Raw genomic sequence first — 9,391 nt, 5'->3', positions numbered from 1 at the left:
CATCTTTTGTAATCGTTTCCATTGAGAGACCTTTGTTGTATTCTCAATCGAAACTTTGTTGTATCCTAGAGGAAATTTGCCAGTAACCATTAGGAATGTTGTAGGGCAAATAACTACTTAAAGAAAGTGATATCACGCCTCAAAGTCCAACTTTATTTTTCTTTCCAATCGTCTGTCATATATTCCTAGCAATGCCACAATGTAAAGCTGAGGTTGCCATATGGATGAACACCAACAATTGCCAAGGCAAGTCTCACAATCCTTGGATCTGATGCGAAGAAAGGAGAAATTTAAGACATTACATCGTCTACCATCATATTTCCCCTTATATGAATTGATTTATGATCCATTTTCTAGAATTAGATGGACTCTACTTCTGCAACTTAGAAACTCCATGATGAAGGAACGGGTAGTTAGAAATAGTGGTCTAAAAACTGCCTAAGTTAGAGATGAGGAATGGCGGTGGAAACCAAAAAATACAAATACAAATACAAATCTCTGATACAGCAGATATTGTATCCACTCTGGCGGTGGAAGAGGCTTATAAATAGGTCTTCAAGTGCTAGTATAAAAACAGAACATGCTAAGGTCAAAAAGCTCTTCCCATGCTTCAAACTTCGTAGATCACTTTCAATTAACTATTCCCTCCAGCCTAAGAAGTAAGAACTAGTCCCATATCCTAACCATGAAACCATTTCTCACTTAACATTATTCCCTTGTTTTTTGGTCTTTGTTCCTTACTGTGAATAGCCTACATAATATGTACACTTACTCGCTCACCAAAAGCCAACATACGCTTCCACAAATCCAATAGTGATAGCAGAGCCACATTTCCAATTGGTTTTGGGCATTTGTCCTAACCACCCTCTACTAAAATCACCAACCCAAATTTTCCAACATCAAATCCATGGCCAAGTCTACCTCATCCTCATTTCCCATTCTTATTTATTATGGGAATATCTATGACTATTGGATCATTAAAATGACTACTATCTTGATGGCCAAAGATCTATGAGACATCGTAGAAAAGGATTATGCAACTCCTCAAGAAGCAAGTGTTATGCAAGGGTGCTATGCGTTACTTAGCAAGCACCCTCCAAAATGGTATGTCCGAATATAATTAGAGTAAAGATTGCAAAGAAGACTTGGGAGGCATTACAAGAAGAATTTCAAGGCACTAGAAAGTTATGCACTTATCAACTTCGGACTTTGATAAGGGAATTCGAGAATTCTAAAAAAAAAAAAAAAAATGATACTGTTCAATAATGTTGTAGAAAACTAAAAGAACTAGTTAATCAAATAAGAGCCTATGGAGATGGTTTCATTGACCAAAGGGTCGTAGAAAAAGGATTGGTTCCACTTACTAGAAAATACAATCCTATTATCACCACCATAGAAGGAACTAAGCACTTAACAGACGCAGTCGATAAGTGAATTAATTGGCTCTCTAGAAGCATGTAAGAAAAGACTGATGTCACAAGATGAAGATTAAGTTGAAAGTGTCTTTCATTCAAAAAAAAATATTCAGTCTCAATCTAAAAATGGTGGAAGGAGGTCATGAAAAAATAAAAGAGCGGGAGAAACTGTCACGCCCCAATCCTCCGGATGCGTGCTCTTCCCTCAGTGGTCAATTAAATAGCAACGTCTCAAAACGCATCGCCAAACCCATTCATTTTAATGCGCATGCGGAAGCGAATAAATAAATCCCCAGACAGCAGAAAGATGGGATAGCAAAGCAGGGCCACAAATTTTTCAAACTACAACACACTTATATACACATATCAAACTATGTCATACACAATATTAACCGATATATACAAGGTCTACAAAAGGTGGGGTAGAGTGCTATAGATTCTCAAGCATTCGAGTCTTCCACAGAATACACCGGGGACTCTGGATCCGACAGACTCGAGTTCACCATTGAACCACCTGGAGGGTCGGCCGTACCCTTTCCAAAAGCTACCTCCAACACCGACATAGGGACCTCATATTCCAGTATGGGACCTTCTCTTTGTCCATTCCGCTCGCGACGATACCACGATCTGTATTGATGGGGTACCTTATGGGGTAGACCCTCATCAACCCAAACAACGAACCTCACAAGCTCATATACCCATCCCCTTGGGTTCCCATGGAGCGGAATATAAGATACATGCTCAATGACCTTCTCTGGCTGTCTAAAACGCTTGGGAGGCACTACCAACTAAGGACCTGTAAATGTTATCCCACAATGGGGTGAGACGACGTCTCCGCAAGTTCGCCCCCTAAACCCCGACTAGGAAGGAAATACGCCCCAAGGGCTGCCTAAGCACAAGCACAAGTCAAAGGACTTACCTTTGCCTCCGTTCCTTTTTGCAAGTCAGTACGATTCATATATTCAACGAATCACTTCAACAAATCAAATCATCAAATCACATCTAGTCATCGATCAATCAATCCAGTCGATTCTATACCATCAAGACCGTCCACACAATTCGATCAAATCGAACCTTGCTCACCCTAAGCTGACAACAGATGGTATAGCTTACTGAAACTGATCAAGTATATTGCTCACTCTAAGTTGATATATCAAAGCCCTTTAGCTTATATAGTATACTACTATTGCTTACCAAAAATGTGCGATACTTAATACTCACCAAAGCTATGTGACACTTAATGCTCACCAAAGTTGTGTGATACTTAAGGTATACTGCTCGCTATAAGCTAATATATCAAAGCCCACAGGATGATATAGTACACCTTTCTAATCAACCAACAATTTTACCACTTTTATCATACCCGATAAAAATAATTGTGTGTGGGTACACGGTCGGCCTTAGCCAAGAATATAATATCTTTACTTTATAAAATCCCATTAATTTTATAGTAGATAAAAACATTTTTGAGTTGTAAACCAACGCCCTTATATTCTAATTAAATACCCAGAAATTATTAAATTTTGGGATAAATAACCCAAAATTACAATTCACACTTAAATTGCACAAATCAGCACTCAATTAAATCAACCAATCATGCCATTGCAATCAGCATGAAATTCCGATCACCGACTATCTGGTCTAATTTTCAGAAATAATAAAAAATTAAATAATTACTAACATTAATTAAATAAATACCCATAAATACCAAAAATGCAAATTTAGACCGAAAAAGCCTAATTAAATACCGAAACAAGCCCGGAAAATTTCCGAACCTATCTAGATAAATACTCCAGCTTATCTAGTCTTTAATTACGCTACTCTAACCACCTAACATGCATAAACGAATCATTAACTTGCTAATATGTTCTAACTAACCACCTAATCCCTAATTAACTTAAACTAATCAACCCTTAAGCATAATTAACTCCATAAGCAGAGTTTAGTGAGTAAACTCACTGGATTTGCGAGCCGATGAGTTCACTACGACAGGGATGCGAAGGTAGGCCACAAACTCCAAAGCGGGGGCACCAAGCGAGGTCCGAAAGGGCTTGGAAATGGGCCTCGAAGCTTCAAGACCCTTGCTGGTTCGGCTTCTGCTCCAAGGATCAAAGGGCTGCTCGATGTCACGCCCCGATCCTCGGGCACGCACACATCCTTCTACTTGGTCGATTTTATAATGCGATATCTCAGGACTAAGTATCGCCGACCCTTTCGTTTATTAAGCACATGCGGAAGCAGTTATAAATCCCCAGACAGTAACACAATGGGATAGAAAAGTAAGGCCATATTTTTCATATTGAAATCCACAACCAAACCTTTATATATGGCATAACTCAAAGTCTATTCACAAGACTATTTATAACATTCTAGTCTCACACTATTCACATTTAGACAGAATTCACAAAAGATGATGGGATCTCAGTCCTCATCCAGGTCATACTCGGATCATCATCGGGGTTCTCCTCCAGGTGCTTCTCTTCGGTTTCTTTCTCCTCAGGCTTCTCATCATGGTCCTGAAATGTTGTCCCACAACCGGGATGAGACTACGTCTCAGCAAGTTCTACCCCACTAAGACTCGATTAGGAAAACCAATACACTAACCAGGCTGCCTATGTACGCACGGATCAGAGGACTTACCTTGGCCTCAGATTCCACCTGCATATTAGTACAATTCAATAGGCACCTAAGCAATCACAGATCGATATCTCGATCAATCGACCTAGTCGATTACATGTCAATCGAACCATTCAAGATCACTTCCACTCAATCAGTCAATTCACAACAACGGATCAAATCATTGATCAATCGACCTAGTCGATTACATATCAGTCGGACCATTTCCAAGTCAATTCACTTCTCAATATAAAACCTCCCATTTGCATTCTCAGTCACAGAGCTACAGTAATGCTCTCGGGCGTCAATTCGCCAAGGTGACGTACAATGAACACTTTACTATGCTCTCGGGCGTCTTTTTCGCCAAGGTGATATATTTATCACAGAGCCAACATAAACAATGGACAACACTCGTGCGTTCTTTAAGGCGCCGTTTTCACCAGTGATATCCTCAATCATCAAACCACGTATGTCCATGACAATGCATGTAGTAGACAGCACTCGTGCGTTCTTTAAGGCGCCGTTTTCACCAGTGATTTCCTTATCACTGAACCACGTATGTCTATACTAATGCAGGTAATAGATAGCACTCGTGCGTTCTTTAAGGCACCTTTTTCACCGGTGATTTCCTTATCACCGAACTACGTATGTCTATACCTCGTACCTGATCGGTCTTAGCCAAGATTATTCTTAGTTCAATCTCCCGATTCCTTCCGATTTACAACTCATCAAAGCATTATAAATGCTAAATAACCATACTCGGCTATCTATCAATCAATCATTCAATTTCACTCAATTTCAATCAATTTAGGAATAATTCCTCAAATTTCACAATTAATTCAATTCAGCACAACATAGTGTTCAAATAAATAAACGAATTGCACCACGACAATCAGCACGAAATTTCGGTCGCCGGCCATCCCGGTTGAATTTCCGAAAAATAAATAATTAAATAATTAATTTCGAAAATTAAATAATTAAATACAATAACTCCAATTTGGCACAACGTAAAGCTCAATTAAATAAATGGACTGCGCCACGACAATCAGCATAAAATTCCGGTCGTCGACTATCCCTGCCTAATTTTCGGAAAATAAATAAATAATTTAATAATTCCGAAATTTAATAAATAGATACGATAAATCCAATTTAGGCCCGTAATGCCTAATTGAAGCCCGATAAGGGTCGGGAAAAATCCCGAGATGCATTCAATAAATAATAGTACGTCTCTACTTGCTAATGACTAAGTCTAACCACCTAACATGCATCATTAAGTCATTAATTTAATTAATCTAAACTAATCTAACCACCTAATTGTACTTAATTAAATCTAATCAACCCTTAAGCATCATTAGTCTATTAAGCAAGGATTAGTGAGATTACTCACTTGATTAAAAGCGGGGACCGGGACACCGCGATGGCGAAGCGACGGCAGCCGAAATCGGACTTTCGACAACACCGGCGGGCTTGGACTGGGCCTTGAACTTGGCCCAACAAATCTCAGCCCAACTGAGATTTATTCTTGCTTTTGGGCTGGACCCAAATTGGGTAGGGCCTGCTGAAGATGGGCTGCTCTTACAACTTGGGCTGGCTTGCGGGGAATTGAGCTTGAAGATGCCAAACTGCGGGCTGTTATTAGGCCACCTAAAATGATCAATTGCTGGGCTGAAGTTGTTGAAATTCTAGAAGATGATGGGCCCGCTAGGCTGAAGACGCTGGGCCGCACAAGGAAAGAAGTCCACCGGGCTTCGAGATATTTGGGCTGAGGATCTACGGGCAAAGGAACGTGCGCCTTGGACGGCGGGCGGCTTGAGGCCCATTTGGAAGCCGCTGCTCATGAAGGCTTATTTGGAGGAGGCGTTGGATGCGTGCGGCTTCACTTTGGGACGCACGAAGGAGCTGCAGGTCAACCAAGGGGCTTCGATGGCTTGTTGTTGACCGGGAAGGGCAGCTGTGGACGCGTGGGTCGGTGTTGCTTCGGTAGGATGAAACAGGCGGAGATAGGATGAACTTCGGTGGAGTGATGGAGCTTCCAAGGTCCACGGCGTGGGCGCAAAGTGAGCTTTGGTTGACCGGCGTGAGTGTGCGGCATCGGTTGAGCGAGAGAATGCTTGGATGGAGCAGCTTCTGCCGTGAGCTGCTTTGATCGGTGGTGCTGGACAACACACAAAACCGAAAGAAAAAGAAGGGCTTCGGTCATTCATGGGCTTCAAGAAGTCAACACCACAACTCTTGCTAAATAACTTTGACCCATGGAGGATAGACGTGAGACAAATGGCAGCAAGGAGGTTCGGTGGATGAAAATGAAAAGGGAATGAAAAATGAAAGCTGAGCTTCGTCGAAGGCAAAAAGGGAATGAGAACCAACGAAGAAGGGAGAGAGAGGCTAAGCTTGTGGTTGTCTTGCGTGAGAGAGAGAAAAATCAAAGCCAAAATATCTCCATTAAATGCTTGGTCTCCCATAGGCTCCAAACTTATCCCTTATGTCCCCTTAAAAGCCCTCAATCTTATCCTACAAGTCTCCAATTACTTTCTTGTGGATAATCCACTAAATAATCAAATTGAAGCCCCAATATTCTGCCCTTTATTTCCAATTTCGAAATTCAGCAACTTAATTTCAATTTCTTCACTCAATTTCCCAAATTGAGATCCGATTTCGATGAAGAAAAATTCCAAACAATTTTCTATAAGTCCCGGACATTCAAAGGCTCGGCTTGAAAGTTCCAAACTCGCTTAAATTCGGCCCATACGAATTTCCGTAAATTTTCGCGACGTCCGAATCGATTTTCCGTAAAAATCCCGGAATCTCCGAAAAATCTTCCAAGACTAAGTCAACGTTCCTAAAATAGCTCGTGACACCACAGAACTTTCAATTTCTGAAATTGGGTTCAAATTCACAGTTAATTTCCATTCGACGCGTTTTTAGCGTGACCTAGACTACCGAGTAGTTTTCAGAACCTTTTAGTACAAATGACCCGTGGTCGATTTTCTTCGAGCCACAATGAACCCACTTGACACATTAGCACCTCTCGATTGTCGTAGAAATCTCGAGAATTCAAATACGGACACAAGGTACCAAAACGATAGAGAATTCAATCTAGTGTCGGTTGACGAGAATTTTCCAATTTAGTGGTGTCGCCCACAATTAGCCACACATCTCTGTCGAACCGACCTATATTTGATCTCTAATCAATTTATGTATGTGCCGTAATGATCTCAGCAGATAAAGATGGTCGAGCAGCCGATTCCTAGTCAAATTCTCAAGTCTATTTGCCCTAAAATTCTTAATAGTTTCCCCATATAGTCTAATTATCTCTAGAATGATCAGTTCTGAGAACAGCCCTATAGATGCGTCAATGAAATGCTCGATTTATTCAATAGAAAACAAGACTACAAATCTGGGATGTTACACTCGGTTTGGTTGAAAGGAGCAAGGCGGAATGGCTAGGGGGCAATGGTGGTCCAGGCGAGGTCGAAGAAGGCTGGACAGCGTCTCACGGTGGGCGGCGGCCTGGACGGTGGCTTGGGACGGCTGGTTGGCATGGACAACGGCACAGGATGGCAAGCTGGCTCGCGGATGAGCGAGAACAGCATCAACGAGCAGGTGGCTTGCGGCTAGGTGCGACAGCGATCGGCTATGCTGGACAGCTTGGACGGACGTGCAACAGGCTAAGGGTTGTCAACGGTGGGGGAGAGCTACTGGTTTGGTTCTCTGGTTTTGCTGAGCTCAAGAATAGCGAGCAAGAAGGAGAAGAAGAGGGAGACAGCTGCCTTGGAGGGACCCTCTTGGCTTCATCCTATCCCTTTGTCCCCTTGACCATGGCCCACCTCACTTGGCAGACTTCTTTAGCCGATTTTGTGCACTCACTTCCCCTAGAACAAGTCCCAAGTGGTCCAAAAGGTTAGGGATAATGGGACCTACGAATTTTGGACATAAATTCCCCAAATCCTCTTCAATTCTTATTTGAATTGATTCAATTTGACCTTCATAAATTCCACCATCGTGTCCACAATCAAATTGACATTTTTCTCGCCAAAAAAAACAACTTGCATCTCAAAAATGCGATCAAAAACAGTCCCCTAAATTTTCCGGACGAAACGGCCCTATTTTGACTTTTCGCCAAAATCTCGGTTTGCAAAAATATCATTGGAAAATGAGTTGGCATTCCTAAAATGACTCGGGACATAGCAAAATTTTCAATTTCTAAAATCGGATTCAAATTCGCGGTTAATTTCAACTTGGAGCGATTTTAGCATGACCTAACCTACCGAATAACTTTCAGAAATTTTTAGTGGAATTGACCCGTGATCGATTTATTTTGAGTCACAAAGTACATCTTCGATACATTGGCGACCCTCGATTGTCATGAAAATTTCGAGGTTTCAAATACGGACACGGGTACCAAAACAACAGAAAAATCGGTCTAGTGCCGATTGACGAGAATTTTGCAATTTGGTGGAATCACCCACGTTGGATCACCTATCTCAGTCAAAATGGCGTACCTCTAATCTCTGATCACTTTTGTAACTATGCCGTAATGATCTTTGTAGATGAGCACGGTCGAGTAGTTGATTCCTAGTTGAATTCTCCAGTCTTTTGCATTAAAATCCCTTAATGGCCTTCCTAGATAGTCTAGTTATCCCAAAAGTGATCAGTTCGGAGAATAGCACTATAGGTGCATCGATGAAATGCCCGATTTATTTAATTGAAAACAGAACTGAATTTTCAAGATGTCACAGAAACTACTCAAAAGTAATAATATCCACATTGTGGTATATGTGAGAGAGTTAACCAGAAAGATTGTTGGTTTAGAAATAAACCACAATGGCTCTTTTATAAAAGAGGCCATGTAAAAAAAGATTGTCACTCGAAAACAAATAATCAAGTGAACTATGTTGAAGAAAAAGAAAGTGAAGAGAACACATTCTAAGCAAACCAAGTGGCAAACAATAAGAAAAATCATACATGCTACATTGATAGTGCGTGTATCAATCATATGACGCAAGACAAACTTATATTCACTGATATTGATACATCGGTCAAATCTCAAGTGAAATTGGGCAATGACGTATTAGTTGATGTCAAAGGAAAGGGCACTATCGCAATTGAATCAAATAAAGGCCTAAAATATACTCATAATGTATACTTAGTCCCCGAGTCTTACCCAAAATCTACTCTAGGTGGGTCAAATGATACAAAGTGACTATTCTCTATACTTAGAAGAGATGTCTGCATTATTTGTGGTAAATATAAAGATATTATTGCCTCTTTTAAGATGGAGAATAGGGACTTTCCTATTTGATGGAAATTTGTCAGAATTATAATCATAAAAGCTCAACTTGATGATTCATGGTTATGGC

The sequence above is a fragment of the Eucalyptus grandis genome, chromosome 11 (assembly GCF_016545825.1).
Source record: "Eucalyptus grandis isolate ANBG69807.140 chromosome 11, ASM1654582v1, whole genome shotgun sequence".
Classification (NCBI taxonomy): Eukaryota; Viridiplantae; Streptophyta; class Magnoliopsida; order Myrtales; family Myrtaceae; genus Eucalyptus; species Eucalyptus grandis.
This window is presented reverse-complemented; position numbering follows the sequence as displayed.